Genomic DNA, 16,614 nt, shown 5'->3' with positions numbered 1-16,614 from the left:
CTGCAATTATTGCATGATCTCCAAAATCAGTCTATGCAAGCGAAATTATGTTCAGTATGAGTGCTGTCATTAGTGCCGCTTCGAAAATTAAATTCATGATAAGTAATTTATCCTAAACTTATGATCTGTTGTTTTTCGAACTTATGCAAAAACAAATCTTGAGAAAAAAAAATACAGTATGCGATAGTTTATAATTATTAAGAGCCTGTTCTTTCATATTTATGAATACATTTTACCACATTGCAGTTGTTTTTTTTTAATGAAAACTCAACCTATCATTCTTTTTGAGTTCCAAACATGTGGTGATACCTTATTTACACCAGGATGTTAATAAAATCAATGCTGGCTATTCTCAGAATAAAGTACTTATATCCACAGTTTCAAATTGCATAAGTCAAATGGTGTCCACTTTATGGTCTTCTCAAAACGTTAAAATTACTGTTCTGGATGCTTAGAATGCATCTGAGCTTATCTAGAAACCGTTGGCTTCTGCGGGCCTCGCACTTTGTCCTCCCCAGTTTCTAGTTCTAAATTGCGCCCTTGGGTGCTATATAAATTAAATAAATTGAATTGTAAATTTGCCTTTGTACACTATCATAATGGAGGAGAAATGAAACAATCAAGATGTGCTTGTAGTGCAGACATTTACCTTTAAGAAATTCAAGGACAAGTATCAAAAATATTTCATTAACTATTTAGGAATTATGACTCAGATTATACACAGACCCTGCAGCTTCAGAATCCAAAAGAAAAAAAATGTCAAAGACAAAGTAACAGAGCTTTCATTAGACAAGTCAAGGGAAGGATTCCAAGCGGTAAACTTTGACGACTCAGATGAAGCCCAGAAAGTTACAGTTCCTAGACTGGCCACTTGAGGCTGGCTCCAAAACAGAGCACATTTCCAAAGGAGTCCATGTTAAAATGTCCAGTTTCAGAGCAGAAATAAACATGTTTACATCCTGGCACAGAAAAATGGTTTTGTCTCTATAGCTTACTAGCTGAGTTACCTACACTCAACAAAAATATAAACGCAGCACTTTTGGTTTTGCTCCCATTTTGTATGAGATGAACTCAAAGATCTAAAACTTTTTCCACATACACAATATCACCATTTCCCTCAAATATTGTTCACAAACCAGTCTAAATCTGTGATAGTGAGCACTTCTCCTTTGCTGAGATAATCCATCCCACCTCACAGGTGTGCCATATCAGGATGCTGATTAGACACCATGATTAGTGCACAGGTGTGCCTTAGACTGTCCACAATAAAAGGCCACTCTGAAAGGTGCAGTTTTATCACACAGCACAATGCCACAGATGTTGCAAGATTTGAGGGAGCGTGCAATTGGCATGCTGACAGCAGGAATGTCAACCAGAGCTGTTGCTCGTGTATTGAATGTTCATTTCTCTACCATAAGCCATCTCCAAAGGTGTTTCAGAGAATTTGGCAGTACATCCAACCAGCCTCACAACTGCAGACCACGTGTAACCACACCAGCCCAGGACCTCCACATCCAGCATGTTCACCTCCAAGATCGTCTGAGACCAGCCACTCGGACAGCTGCTGAAACAATCGGTTTGCATAACCAAAGAATTTCTGCACAAACTGTCAGAAACCGTCTCAGGAAAGCTCATCTGCATGCTCGTCGTCCTCATCGGGGTTTCGACCTGACGCCAGTTCGTCGTCGTAACCGACTTGAGTGGGCAAATGCTCACATTCGCTGGCATTTGACACGTTGGAGAGGTGTTCTCTTCACGGATGATGCGAAGGAGATGTGTTGCACTGCATGAGGCAAATGGTGGTCACACCAGATACTGACTGGTATCCCCCCCAATAAAACAAAACTGCACCTTTCAGAGTGGCCTTTTATTGTGGGCAGTCTAAGGCACACCTGTGCACTAATCATGGTGTCTAATCAGCATCTTGGTATGGCACACCTGTGAGGTGGGTTGGATTATCTCAGCAAAGGAGAAGTGCTCACTATCACAGATTTAGACTGGTTTGTGAACAATATTTGAGGGAAATGGTGATATTGTGTGTGTGGAAAAAGTTTTAGATCTTTGAGTTCATCTCACACAAAATGGGAGCAAAACCAAAAGTGTTGCGTTTATATTTTTGTTGAGTATATTCTATGCACAGATAATAATGAAGAATTTTAGCCACGTCATTGTATATTTCATGTCACTTTAGTTAAGGTATAGTAAGTTGCGTTGCATTGTGTGTATACTGTCATCATTAATTTTCATAGAGCAGTTTGTGACATTCATGAGACTCAATTGAATGATGATAAAAAGGAGACAGCATGTCATATCACCGCAATGCTCTGGCATGCTGTACACAGCAGGTACATTATAACTGAAAAAAATGCCTTAACTCACACGTGACACACGCTGGCCTGTCTGGATTGCAATTAAAGTGCACCCTAGCCAGCTGCTACTAGTAAGTACAGTGTGATGCTTGCTACCTGTACCACGTGTACTGTGAAAATAAGGGCTCCAGTGAGCGGGTCGTGATCTAATTATAAGGCTGACCGTGTGTGTGTGTGTGTTCACACATGTACGCTTTCAACCTAAGGGCCCCAGTGACCTCCCCCTTGGTGCCCCCAGTCACCATAGCAAGTTGGTGTCAATTGCTTAATTGCTGGGCAAAGACAAAAAAAATGGCTCTTTGGATGAACCCAATTCAATTATGTGCAGGATTTCCATCTAACAAATATACGAGGGCTGTCAATAAAGTAACGGTCCTTTTTATTTTTTTCAAAAACTATATGGATTTCATTCATATGTTTTTACGTCAGACATGCTTGAACCCTCGTGCGCATGCGTGAGTTTTTCCACGCCTGTCGGTGACGTCATTCGCCTGTGAGCACTCCTTGTGGGAGGAGTCGTCCAGCCCCTCGTCGGAATTCCTTTGTCTGAGAAGTTGCTGAGAGACTGGCGCGTTGTTTGATCAAAATTTTTTCTAAACCTGTGAGACACATCGAAGTGGACACGGTTCGAAAAATTAAGATGGTTTTCAGTGAAAATGTTAACGGCTGATGAGAGATTTTGAGGTGATTCTGTCGCTTTAAGGACTTTTCACGGTGCGAGACGTCGCGCAGCGCTCGCAGCCGCCGTCGTCAGCCTGTTCAAGCTGAAAACCTCCACATTTCAGGCTCTATTGATCCAGGTCACCGACAGGCGTGGAAAAACTCACGCATGCGCACGAGGGTTCAAGCATGTCTGACGTAAAAACATATGAATGAAATCCATATAGTTTTTGAAAAAAATAAAAAGGACCGTTACTTTATTGACAGCCCTCGTATGTAGCCCCAACTCAACTAAAAAACATCCATGTAAGATAATGTAATTTAATTGAGTTGGGGCTATGTATATTTATTAGATGGAATCCAGTCCGGTGAGTCAGTTTTTTGAGTGATCACACAAACAAATGACTCATTGGATAATAATAATAATTTTATTTATAAAGCGCTTTCAGTCAAAGTGCTGTACAGGCAGTAAAAACAAACACAGGCAGTTAAGGGCCCTGTCCCACTGGCATTTAGGAGGATTTGCGTATGGATTGCGCACAAAATTGGCCCATATTCGCCAAACATCCGCAATATCCGTGTAACATGCCTGTATGAGTCGGCTGTCATCTGAACACATCCGTGATCATCCGCAGAGGCACGCATGTCCGCAGCCAGGATTTTTGAGTAGCTCAAAAATCTGGATGCGGATGACATCCGCCTTACATACTCAATTCAATCAATCAATCAATCAATCAATTTTTTTATATAGCACCAAATCACAACAAACAGTTGCCCCAAGGCGCTTTATATTGTAAGGCAAGGCCATACAATAATTATGTAAAACCCCAACGGTCAAAAACGACCCCCTGTGAGCAAGCACTTGGCTACAGTGGGAAGGAAAAACTCCCTTTTAACAGGAAGAAACCTCCAGCAGAACCAGGCTCAGGGAGGGGCAGTCTTCTGCTGGGACTGGTTGGGGCTGAGGGAGAGAACCAGGAAAAAGACATGCTGTGGAGGGGAGCAGAGATCGATCACTAATGATTAAATGCAGAGTGGTGCATACAGAGCAAAAAGAGAAAGAAACAGTGCATCATGGGAACCCCCCAGCAGTCTACGTCTATAGCAGCATAACTAAGGGATGGTTCAGGGTCACCTGATCCAGCCCTAACTATAAGCTTTAGCAAAAAGGAAAGTTTTAAGCCTAATCTTAAAATTCATACACAATACATACTCACTCTATGCCCTGTATATCTGCTGTTAACCGCTGATATCCACCACTGACAGGGATTTGCGGCTTGGCAGCGGACCAGGACAGTGTGTAAAACAGATATATTGTGTGCCCATCATGTCCACATCACAAACTAAAATATGTTGTAGCGAATGCAAACAAATTGGCCACGAATGAAGCGTTTTTATTACATCTGCTTTGCAGCTGATTTGCGGACAATCTGTGAATGCATAACAAACACGTCACGTAAACCCAAAGTATTATATGTGGCAGAAAGCGACATACCTGCCAGTCAATGCCGGTCCGGCTGTGTGGATCCACAAAGACGTAGCTGCTGCAATCCAGGACTTTTATTTAACACCAACAAAAGGAAGAGTTGCTGCTGAAGTCTGTTTTCTGTGACACTCTCAAAAAACAAAACAAAACAAAACAAAACAAAAAAACAAAACACTGTCTCACACCCGAGTGACTTCCCCCCTCCCACTCCCCAAACTCATGAACAGTTAACCCTCGCATGACAACAAGAACATTAACTCTGTGATCAACTTGTAAAGTCCAACAAATGCTCCAGAGGCTGTATTGTTGGTGTGAATAGTGATGCCGAAAGGAGCGAGTGCGCTTATTTTATGACCGCAATGGAGATGCTGTGCACGCGCAACACGTTCATTCATAATACACCCGTAATACTGCCATGATAATCTCAATGTGTCGGATCAGTTTCCTCACTACATGTGTTATATAACTGTGATTGTTCATCATATATTCGCTATATATTATTAATATATCCGTAATTCATACTGGGACATTTGTCATTTTTGGCCATTTTTGTCGCGGACAACAACGAACGCCCACAATTTGTATACTCAATTCATGTGCAATTAATCCTCTCCCCAGTGGGACAGGGCCCTAAGATACAAACTAAAAATACTTGAAAAATACTTGAAATCTAACTCAAGAAACACACACACACACACACACACACACCACACACACACACACACACACACACACACACACACACACACACACACACACACACACACACACATATATATATATAGATATATATATATATATACAAGGTCTGTGATAAAACTAACATACCTTTTTATTTTTTTCAAAAACTATATGGATTTGAATCACGTGCAATTACATCAGACAACCTTGAACCCTCGTGCGCATGCGTGAGTTTTTTCACGCCTGTCAGTTACGTCATTCGCCTGTGGGCTGACTTTGAGTGAGGAGTGGTCTACCCCTCCCATTGGAATCTCTTTGTCTGACAACTTCCTGAGAGACTGGCGCTTTGCTTGATCAAAATTTTTTCAAAAACTGTGAGGCACATCGAAGTGGACACCATTCGAGAAATTCAGCTGCTTTCTGTGAAAATTTTAACGGCTGATGAGAGATTATGGACTGTTCCTGTCGCTTTAAGGACTGCCCACGGAGGACGCGCCCTGAGCCGCCGCTGTCTGCCTGTTTCGAGCTGAAAGCTTCCAAATTTAAGCCTCTGTTGACCCAGGACGTCGTGAGAGAACAGAGAACTTTCAGAAGAGGTCAGGATCAGCAGTTTATCTGGACATTCCACTGTTAAAGGAGATTTTATTAATGAAAGACGTGCGGACAGGTCTGTGCGTCGGGACGTAGCCGGCGTGGTGCGGCGGCACAGGAAAAACACCTCTGTGTTGATAACCATTTGTAAAAACCAGGCAGCTTTTGATGGCTTTCAGTTGAGTGAGTATCTGAGAAATTGTTTAACAGCTGGACATGTTCCAGCTTGTCCTTAAGGCTTCCAACGGAGGTGTTTTTCCTGTGGCGGCGTGCGGCGCCAGCTGCATCCCGACGCGCGGACCCGTCTACACTTTCTTTCATTACAAACTCTCCTTTAACAGTGGAATGTCCGGATAAACTGCTGATCCCGACCTCTTCTGAAAGTTCTCTGTTCTGTCACGACGTCCTGGGTCAACAGAGGCTTAAATTTAGAGGCTTTCAGCTCAAAACAGGCAGACAGCAGCGGCTCAGGTCGTGTTGCGTCATCCTGCTCCGTGGGCAGTCCTTAAAGCGACAGCAACAGTCCATAATCTCTCATTAGCCGTTAAAATTTTCACAGAAAACCAGCTGAATTTCTCGAATGGTGTCCACTTTGATGTGCCTCACAGTTTTTGAAAAAATTTTGATCAAGCAATGCGTCAGTCTCTCAGGAAGTTCTCAGACAAAGAGATTCCGACGGGAGGGGTGGACCACTCCTCACTCAAAGCCAGCCCACAGGCGAATGACGTAACCGACAGGCGTGAAAAAACTCTCGCATGCCCACAAGGGTTCAAGCTTGTCTGATGTAATCGCACGTGATTCAAATCCATATAGTTTTTGAAAAAAATAAAAAGGTCCGATACTTTTCTAACAGACTTCGTATATATATATATATATAGTCCCAATTATGGCCTGGAATGCTGGTTCTGGCCATCAGTGGGGACTGAACCAGCAATTAATTTGCACTGAAAAGGGGCAGGACTGCTTTCTAATTAATGATAGATTTCAGCTGCACTTTAAAAACGTCTGTGAAATTAACAGGGAATTCCTGTTAAATCCCAACATAAAAAAACTGTAAAAAGAAAAACAATGGAGTAGTGTTTAATTGACAGTAGTAATTTGTAAAATGTAAAACGAAAATGAACTGTGAATCTAACGGTACAGTTTTGTTTTGGTGTGCAGTGACTCTGTGTCAGCTATCAATAGTATTGGGACAGGTTCATCCAGGAATCAGCAAAATTTACCAAATTTACCAATTTACCAAAATTGGAGCAACTTTAACTTTTGACCCCTGTATAAACTGACACTGACCTTTGTCACCATTCTTGCAGTTTTTATCCCATAACGCCATAGAATTCAGTTACAGACCATCCAAACCATACCTTTTTGGAATCTTTATGATCAGGCAAATAATGTGGCATAGGTTTCAATATGATTGGAGCATCTTTTAATTTTGACTCCTGTGTAATTCTTCAATTGACCTCTACCTGAGCGCCAACTGAAAATTCAAGTGGCCAATCGTTTTTTTTAAAAAGAGGATTGTCTGAGGACTATTCCTGCCGAATTTGATGCTTTTATCAACATTTGCAGGATTCTGCTCTAAATATTCTCTTATCTGCAGCACTAAGGGTGGATATGCTGACCCCCCCCCCCCCCCCAAAAAAAAACTGTGACAATTGAAAACATAGACATCAGTGTCAATCTTTCCAAAACAGAGGCCAAGTATATTGTACAAAGGGAAATTAAGTTACAATGGCAAAAATGATGGGAGCAGGAGACCAAGGGTAGGTATTTATTTTCACTAACTAGTGGAGTGACAGATTCAGGAAATAATTGTAGAAGAAGAGGGTGGAAAAGGAAGGAGGAAGTTACCATTAGTAGACTGAGAATTTGTCACACTTTCTTGAATAGTACTCTCTTCCTCCTAGGGAAACACCAGGATAGACTATGATTGGAATGTCTACAGCCGGCGACAGTGCAGCTTGTCCTCATGTATTGAAATAAATATTCCAGAGAAATTCAAGAGCTTATTTCAGAATTTAGAAGGATATGCCTGAAATAAGTCCCTGTAGGAAGTATTCTAGACACAGGTTCAAGTGGGAGAGGAAGTATTAGTACTGCTATAATGGACTGATGCAGAAGGTGGCAGTACGGATGCCGAACGCCAAAGAAGAAGAAGAAGAACGCGAAGACCTTTGGGTGAGCCAATATGGCGGATCGTGTACTTCCGCTAACCTCAAGCTTGTCCTCTGCAGATTAGATTTGGTTATAATATCATCACTTAATATTATGAATGAAATGGAGGGTGTTTTCTTGAAGTTTGACTCTTATAAATTCGAGGCTGACCAGCGGTTTCTGGACGGCTTACAGAAGACAAATATCAGCACAGACGACAGACTGCTGGACATGAAGTTGTTCTTTTATAACAGGTATGAAACGCTCCTGTTTGACATCTATTCTTTGTTTAACGTAAGTAATATTCTGTGTGCTGTATCCCACACAGAATATCAGAATTAAATTTCAGATTTTCAGTCTCCTCTTTGGCGAGTTTACTTTTAAATGTCCACTCTGAGTTCCTGAATATCCTCCTTAGTTGTATATGAAGAAAAATTTAAATTGTGTCTAATTTTTTTTTTTTTTTTGTCAGCTTTTAATTGTTAAAAATAACTGTTAACCGTCTGTACACTGGCAGATCTAGAGGGGGAGTTAAAGGTAGAGGTGGGCGGATCGATCCTAATATCGATATTAACGCTGATATTGATATTGAACGATCCTCGTGTAAAAACATCGATACTCAAGCTTTTTTCTCTCCCGCACGCACTGACTGCTGCGCACGCAGATTCATCAAAGTCTACTCTCTGTCTGTAAGAGCAGCACTGCGCTGTGTCACACAACACGGAGCAGCGCACCCTTGTATTGTGGTTTGTCAGCCCTCTACCTCAGGAGATTTTGTTTTAAGTTGTGTGATATTTTTTTAAACAAAAATGTTGATTGTGATAATAAAAGTATTTTGTTGTCACGTACAATGTTTGGCGAAATTCTATCCTAGGTCTTTTGGATCCTTTGGATCTATGAAGCTTAAATATGAAAAAGTATCGGTATCGATATTGGCGATAGTGGGCCTGTATTTACTTGGTATCGGATCAATACCAAAATTCCCAGTATCGCCCACCCCTCTAGTTAAAGGAGTTGCAACCCCCCCCAAGCTCCACCCCCACCATCTGCCGGCCAATAATAAAATATGGGAAAGGTCTCATATAAACAGTCTGATTGATTGGAGTCGCTGCACTCACACTCACTGTACTGACCTTGGTTTGGGTGTTTATTACCTCTGCCAAAGAAGTTGGGTGGAGGTTATGCTTTTGCCGTAACCATGGAACTGTATATAAGAACTAGAGAGCACAGTAGCACTGAGCCGTGTGCCGACAAGGAGGCATGATCGCTATTTTAATTCCGGGCAAGTTAGTGATTTGCGTGCATAGAAGTTCACTTAGTCTCGTCAAGAAACAGGTGGAATATGCCGGAAAGCTGCGCATGTTGGCAAAGCCACAAATGGAGGAACAAGGGAGACAATATGTCCTTCCATAAGTAAGTGGTTTTGGTTCTTCTTGTCACTTTGTTCGTGATATTTGGATGATAAACTGCTGTATGTCTCTTGTCGTGTCGCCCGAAGACACGGACCACTAACTCTTCACTTATGTCTAGTTGATATTTTCCACTGCTAGACCAATGTCTTGTTAAAATACTTGTCGTTAGTGATTCAAATTGTTCGACAAGACTGGGGATTTGTTTTTTTAAATTTGCACCTTAAAATACTGAGATTATAATCACCCTCAATCACTGTGCCGCTCACAGTCACACCCACACATAGAGATGTGTACCCACACCACTGACTTCATGAATGAAACTCGGTCAATAAAGCATAATTGTGTAAAAATATAATATATATAAATGTATTGTAATGGTTTTAGGAGCCGCGCTGCGTTGAACACAGCAGCAGCTCAGCCTAGCAGCGTAGCTTAACAGCGCAGATCGGTGTAACTTTCAACACTAATATTTGGGAATGTGTGAGTGTCAGAGTATGTTTAATACTTTCCTGACATAATGTAATATAATTAAATTTTACTGTCTCTATATCCAGGTCAAAATGGAATTTTAACATGTATTTTGCGAGCATTTTTCTGAGTGTGTTCAGTTGTGAATCTCCATTGAAAATGCATTAACATCTGTGTACTTCATCAATATTCTGCCCGGTTAGGAGATGTCATGTTGTTGTCCATGAAGGGACGTTTTCGTTTAGTGTGGAGCATTGGGACTGTGCTCTCTAGTACTTATATACAGCTCCATGGCCGTAACCTACAATTATTCATATATTATTGTAAATGTTTTATTTATTTATTTATTTCAGAGGATTCATATCCTGATAGGCAAGAACTGATTCAATTTTCAAGGTCAAAGGTCAAAGTCAGGGAAAATCTTGGAAAATTGGAAAAATCCTTATCCTTTAACATTGAACAAATGTTCAAATATTCATAACTGTCAAAATATATCCAATTTCTTTCATATTTGAGAGCATTATGTAGGATATTCCTACATAGGTTCCCATGATGCACTGTTTCTTTCTCTTTTTGCTCTGTATGCACCACTCTGCATTTAATCATTAGTGATCGATCTCTGCTCCCCTCCACAGCATGTCTTTTTCCTGGTTCTCTCCCTCAGCCCCAACCAGTCCCAGCAGAAGACTGCCCCTCCCTGAGCCTGGTTCTGCTGGAGGTTTCTTCCTGTTAAAAGGGAGTTTTTCCTTCCCACTGTAGCCAAGTGCTTGCTCACAGGGGGTCGTTTTGACCGTTGGGGTTTTACATAATTATTGTATGGCCTTGCCTTACAATATAAAGCGCCTTGGGGCAACTGTTTGTTGTGATTTGGCGCTATATTAAAAAAAAATTGATTGATTGATTGATATTATCCTTTATTGACTGACAAAGTTTGATCTGGATCATATCCAAATTACAGATTTTGTTGCCATTTAAAGTTAACATTGGAAACTCAATTTAATGTATATTTTACAGTATATCTTAATCAAACATGCCCCAATCAGTCTCATACTTGAAAGTGAGGTGTAGACTGACACTCACTATCGCCTGACAAAGTCTGATCCGGACTGTGGATATTGTGGACATTTCAATTTAATATTGAAAAGCCCCTTTTCGTGTACATTTTGCATTATATCTCATTCAAAACTATCTCAATCACTCTCATTTTTCTGTTACAGATTTACCTACGCCACCATAATTGGATGGAGGTTCTAATGTTATATCAGTTGGTGTGCCAAAAAGCAATGACAAATTGTGCATAGCAAAAATAACCAATGTTCTGTGAAAATTAGCTGAAAAAGAATTCAGAAACCAAAAAAGATGGAAAAAACCTTTGATTCAAGTGCATGAACTAAATACTTACTCCTGACATTTGATCACATCTAATTTAGTTTATGAAAAGTCACTTCTAACAGGACTTCCATCCATCCATTTTCTTCTTCTTCATTCGAGGTTGGGTCGCGGGGGCAGCAGCTGAAGCAAAGCCGCTCAGACCTCCTGATCCACACACACCTCCCCCAGCTCCTCCGAGGGAACCCTGAGGCGTTCCCAAGCCAGCTGCGAGACGTAGTCCCTCCAGCGTGTCCTGGGTCTTCCCCACGGCCTCTTCCAGATGGGACATGCCCAAAACACCTCTCCAGGGAGCTCCGAAAAAGATGCCCGAGCCACCTCAGCTGGCTCCTTTCGACGTGGAGGAGCAGCGGCTCGACTCCGATCTCCTCCCGAGTGACCGAGCTCCTCACCCTCTCTCTAAGGGAGTGCCCAGCCACCCTGCGGAGGAAACTCATCTCCGCCACTTGTACTCGCAATCTTGTTCTTTCGGTCATGATCCAAATCTCATGACCATAGCTGAGGGTCGGAACGTAGATCGATCAGTAAATCGAGAGCTTTGCCCCCCTGCTCAGCTCTCTCTTCACCATGACAGTCCGATACAGCGACCGCATCACTGCAGATGCTACACCGATCCGTCTGTCGATCTCACCCCGGTCTGCCAATCCAGAGGCACTGTCCACGACCACCACGCGATGTTGCAGAGACGTGTCAGCCAAGACAGTCCCACAACATTCAGAGACTTAAGGTACTCCGGAAGGATTTTATCCAACCCAGGAGTCTTGCCACCAAGGAGCTTTCTGACCACCTCAGTGACTTCGGCCTGGGTGATGGATGAGTCCGCCTTTGAGTCCCCAGTCTCTGCTTCCTCTTCAGAAGACGTGACGATGGGATTGAGGAGATCCTCAAAGTGTTTCTTCCACCGCCCGACAACATCCCCAGTCAACAGCTCCACATCCCGCACTGTAGACAGTGTTGATGGAGAGCTGCTTCCGCCTCCAGAGGCATTGGACGGTTTGCCAGAATTTCTTCAAGGCCGACCGATAGTCCTCCTCCATGGCCTCCCTGAACTCCTCTCAGAACCGAGTTTTTGCCTCTGCGACAGGCTGCAGCACGCTTGGCCTACCGGTACCTGTCAGCTGCCTCCGGAGTCCCACCTGCCAACAAAGACAAGTGGGATTCCTTCTTCAGCTTGACGGCATCCCTTACTTCCGGCGTCCACCACTGGGTTCGGGATTGCCGCCGCGACAGGCACCAGACACCCTGCGACCACAGCTGTGAGCGGCTGCATCGACAATGGAGGTGGAGAACATGGTCCAGTCGGACTCCATGTCTCAAACCTGACTGCTCCCAGACTACCAATAACCAGCAAAAATCTATTTAAGCATAAAAATTCAAAAAGAAAAAATAATATAGCACCTTCAACTGCACCACAGACTAAAACAGTTAAATGTGGTCTATTAAACATTAGGTCTCTCTCTTCTAAGTCCCTGTTGGTAAATGATATAATAATTGATCAACATATTGATTTATTCTGCCTAACAGAAACCTGGTTACAGCAGGATGAATATGTTAGTTTAAATGAGTCAACACCCCCGAGTCACACTAACTGTCAGAATGCTCGTAGCACGGGCCGGGGCGGTGGATTAGCAGCAATCTTCCATTCCAGCTTATTAATTAATCAAAAACCCAGACAGAGCTTTAATTCATTTGAAAGCTTGTCTCTTAGTCTTGTCCATCCAAATTGGAAGTCCCAAAAAACAGTTTTATTTGTTATCATCTATCGTCCACCTGGTCGTTACTGTGAGTTTCTCTGTGAATTTTCAGACCTTTTGTCTGACTTAGTGCTTAGCTCAGATAAGATAATTATAGTGGGCGATTTTAACATCCACACAGATGCTGAGAATGACAGCCTCAACACTGCATTTAATCTATTATTAGACTCTATTGGCTTTGCTCAAAAAGTAAATGAGTCCACCCACCACTTTAATCATATCTTAGATCTTGTTCTGACTTATGGTATGGAAATAGAAGACTTAACAGTATTCCCTGAAAACTCCCTTCTGTCTGATCATTTTTAATAACATTTACATTTACTCTGATGGACTACCCAGCAGTAGGGAATAAGTTTCATTACACTAGAAGTCTTTCAGAAAGCGCTGTAACTAGGTTTAAGGATATGATTCCTTCTTTATGTTCTCTAATGCCATATAACAACACAGTGCAGAGTAGCTACCTAAACTCTGTAAGGGAGATAGAGTATCTCGTCAATAGTTTTACATCCTCATTGAAGACAACTTTGGATGCTGTAGCTCCTCTGAAAAGAGAGCTTTAAATCAGAAGTGTCTGACTCCATGGTATAACTCTCAAACTCGTAGCTTAAAGCAGATAACCCGTAAGTTGGAGAGGAAATGGCGTCTCACTAATTTAGAAGATCTTCACTTAGCCTGGAAAAAGAGTCTGTTGCTCTATAAAAAAGCCCTCCGTAAAGCTAGGACATCTTTCTACTCATCACTAATTGAAGAAAATAAGAACAACCCCAGGTTTCTTTTCAGCACTGTAGCCAGGCTGACAAAGAGTCAGAGCTCTATTGAGCTGAGTATTCCATTATCTTTAACTAGTAATGAGTTCATGACTTTCTTTGCTAACAAAATTTTAACTATTAGAGAAAAAATTACTCATAACCATCCCAAAGACGTATCGTTATCTTTGGCTGCTTTCAGTGATGCCGGTATTTGGTAGACTCTTTCTCTCCGATTGTTCTGAGTTATTTTCATTAGTTACTTCATCCAAACCATCAACATGTTTATTAGACCCCATTCCTACCAGGCTGCTCAAGGAAGCCCTGCCATTATTTAATGCTTCGATCTTAAATATGATCAATCTATCTTTGTTAGTTGGCTATGTACCACAGGCTTTTAAGGTGGCAGTAATTAAACCATTACTTAAAAAGCCATCACTTGACCCAGCTATCTTAGCTAATTATAGGCCAATCTCCAACCTTCCTTTTCTCTCAAAAATTCTTGAAAGGGTAGTTGTAAAACAGCTAACTGATCATCTGCAGAGGAATGGTCTATTTGAAGAGTTTCAGTCAGGTTTGTCTAATAGATTACAATTTGTTCATGTAAATGGGGAATCTTCTTCACAGACTAAAGTTAATTATGGAGTTCCACAAGGTTCTGTGCTAGGACCAATTTTATTCACTTATATATGCTTCCCTTAGGCAGTATTATTAGACGGTATTGCTTAAATTTTCATTGTTACGCAGATGATACCCAGCTTTATCTATCCATGAATCCAGAGGACACACACCAATTGGCTAAACTGCAGGATTGTCTTACAGACATAAAGACATGGATGACCTCTAATTTCCTGCTTTTAAACTCAGATAAAACTGAAGTTATTGTACTTGGCCCCACAAATCTTAGAAACATGGTGTCTAACCAGATCCTTACTCTGGATGGCATTACCCTGACCTCTAGTAATACTGTGAGAAATCTTGGAGTCATTTTTGATCAGGATATGTCATTCAAAGCGCATATTAAACAAATATGTAGGACTGCTTTTTTGCATTTACGCAATATCTCTAAAATCAGAAAGGTCTTGTCTCAGAGTGATGCTGAAAAACTAATTCATGCATTTATTTCCTCTAGGCTGGACTATTGTAATTCATTATTATCAGGTTGTCCTAAAAGTTCCCTAAAAAGCCTTCAGTTGATTCAAAATGCTGCAGCTAGAGTGCTGACGGGGACTAGAAGGAGAGAGCATATCTCACCCATATTGGCCTCTCTTCATTGGCTTCCTGTTAATTCTAGAATAGAATTTAAAATTCTTCTTCTTACTTATAAGGTTTTGAATAATCAGGTCCCATCTTATCTTAGGGACCTCGTAGTACCATATCACCCCAATAGAGCGCTTCGCTCTCAGACTGCAGGCTTACTTGTAGTTCCTAGGGTTTGTAAGAGTAGAATGGGAGGCAGAGACTTCAGCTTTCAGGCTCCTCTCCTGTGGAACCAGCTCCCAATTCAGATCAGGGAGACAGACACCCTCTCTACTTTTAAGATTAGGCTTAAAACTTTCCTTTTTGCTAAAGCTTATAGTTAGGGCTGGATCAGGTGACCCTGAACCATCCCTTAGTTATGCTGCTATAGACGTAGACTGCTGGGGGGTTCCCATGATGCACTGTTTCTTTCTCTTTTTGCTCTGTATGCACCACTCTGCATTTAATCATTAGTGATCGATCTCTGCTCCCCTCCACAGCATGTCTTTTTCCTGGTTCTCTCCCTCAGCCCCAACCAGTCCCAGCAGAAGACTGCCCCTCCCTGAGCCTGGTTCTGCTGGAGGTTTCTTCCTGTTAAAAGGGAGTTTTTCCTTCCCACTGTAGCCAAGTGCTTGCTCACAGGGGGTCGTTTTGACCGTTGGGGTTTTACATCATTATTGTATGGCCTTGCCTTACAATATAAAGCGCCTTGGGGCAACTGTTTGTTGTGATTTGGCGCTATATAAAAAAAAAATTGATTGATTGATTGAAACCTCCCCCGGGATCTGGGAGAAGCTCTCCCGGAGGTGGGAGTTGAAGACCTCGCTGACAGAGGGTTCCACCAGTCATTCTCAGCAGACCCTCACGATATGTTTGGGCCTGCCAGGTCTGACCGGCTTCCTCCCCTCCCAGTGGATCCAACTCACCACCAGGTGGTGATCGGTCGACAGCTCAGCCCCCCTCTTCACCCGAGTGTCCGAGACACGTGACCAAAGGTCATATGATATGACTACAAAGTCGATAATTGACCTTCGGCTCAGGGTGTCCTGGTGCCATGTGCACTTATGGACACCCTTGTGCTCGAACATGGTGTTCGTGATGGAAAAACTGTGGCTAGCACAGAAGTCCAACAGCTGAACACCACTCGGGTTCAGATCGGGGAGGCCGTGCTTCCCAATCACACCCCTCCAGGTCTCACTGTCACCGCTCACGTGGGTATTGAATTCCCCCAGGAAAACAATGGACTTTGGACAATGGACTAACAGGACTTTGACCTTGAAAATCTTTTCTAATGTAAAATTTGTGGAATTGGAAACTAATGCGGTGCTCTAGGTACATCTTTTTTGGAGAGACGGGGACTGGGTAGTGGCTTTCATAACAGTTTGCTTGGGTGAGGTTATTAAAAATTCTGACCCTATTTCCTTAGTAATCCTGGATTCACTGGGCCTAATGTCATCAGGCTACTGATAGCTGCTAAAAGTGCTAACTCCATTAGCATACACTTGACAGAAATACTGAAGCACAGATATCTTAGATGACAACTACCAACTCAACAAGCCATATTATTAGACATTTGCAATATTATGCTCAGGAAGGACAGACATGGCCCTCCACAACTAGCAGCCACAGCTAGCAGCCTCTGTGCTACCCAAGTGGTAAACATTG

This window comes from Thalassophryne amazonica, chromosome 6 (assembly GCF_902500255.1).
Source record: "Thalassophryne amazonica chromosome 6, fThaAma1.1, whole genome shotgun sequence".
Lineage (NCBI taxonomy): Eukaryota > Metazoa > Chordata > Actinopteri > Batrachoidiformes > Batrachoididae > Thalassophryne > Thalassophryne amazonica.
The sequence above is the reverse complement of the archived record's forward strand: the minus strand, read 5'-3'. Positions refer to the sequence as shown.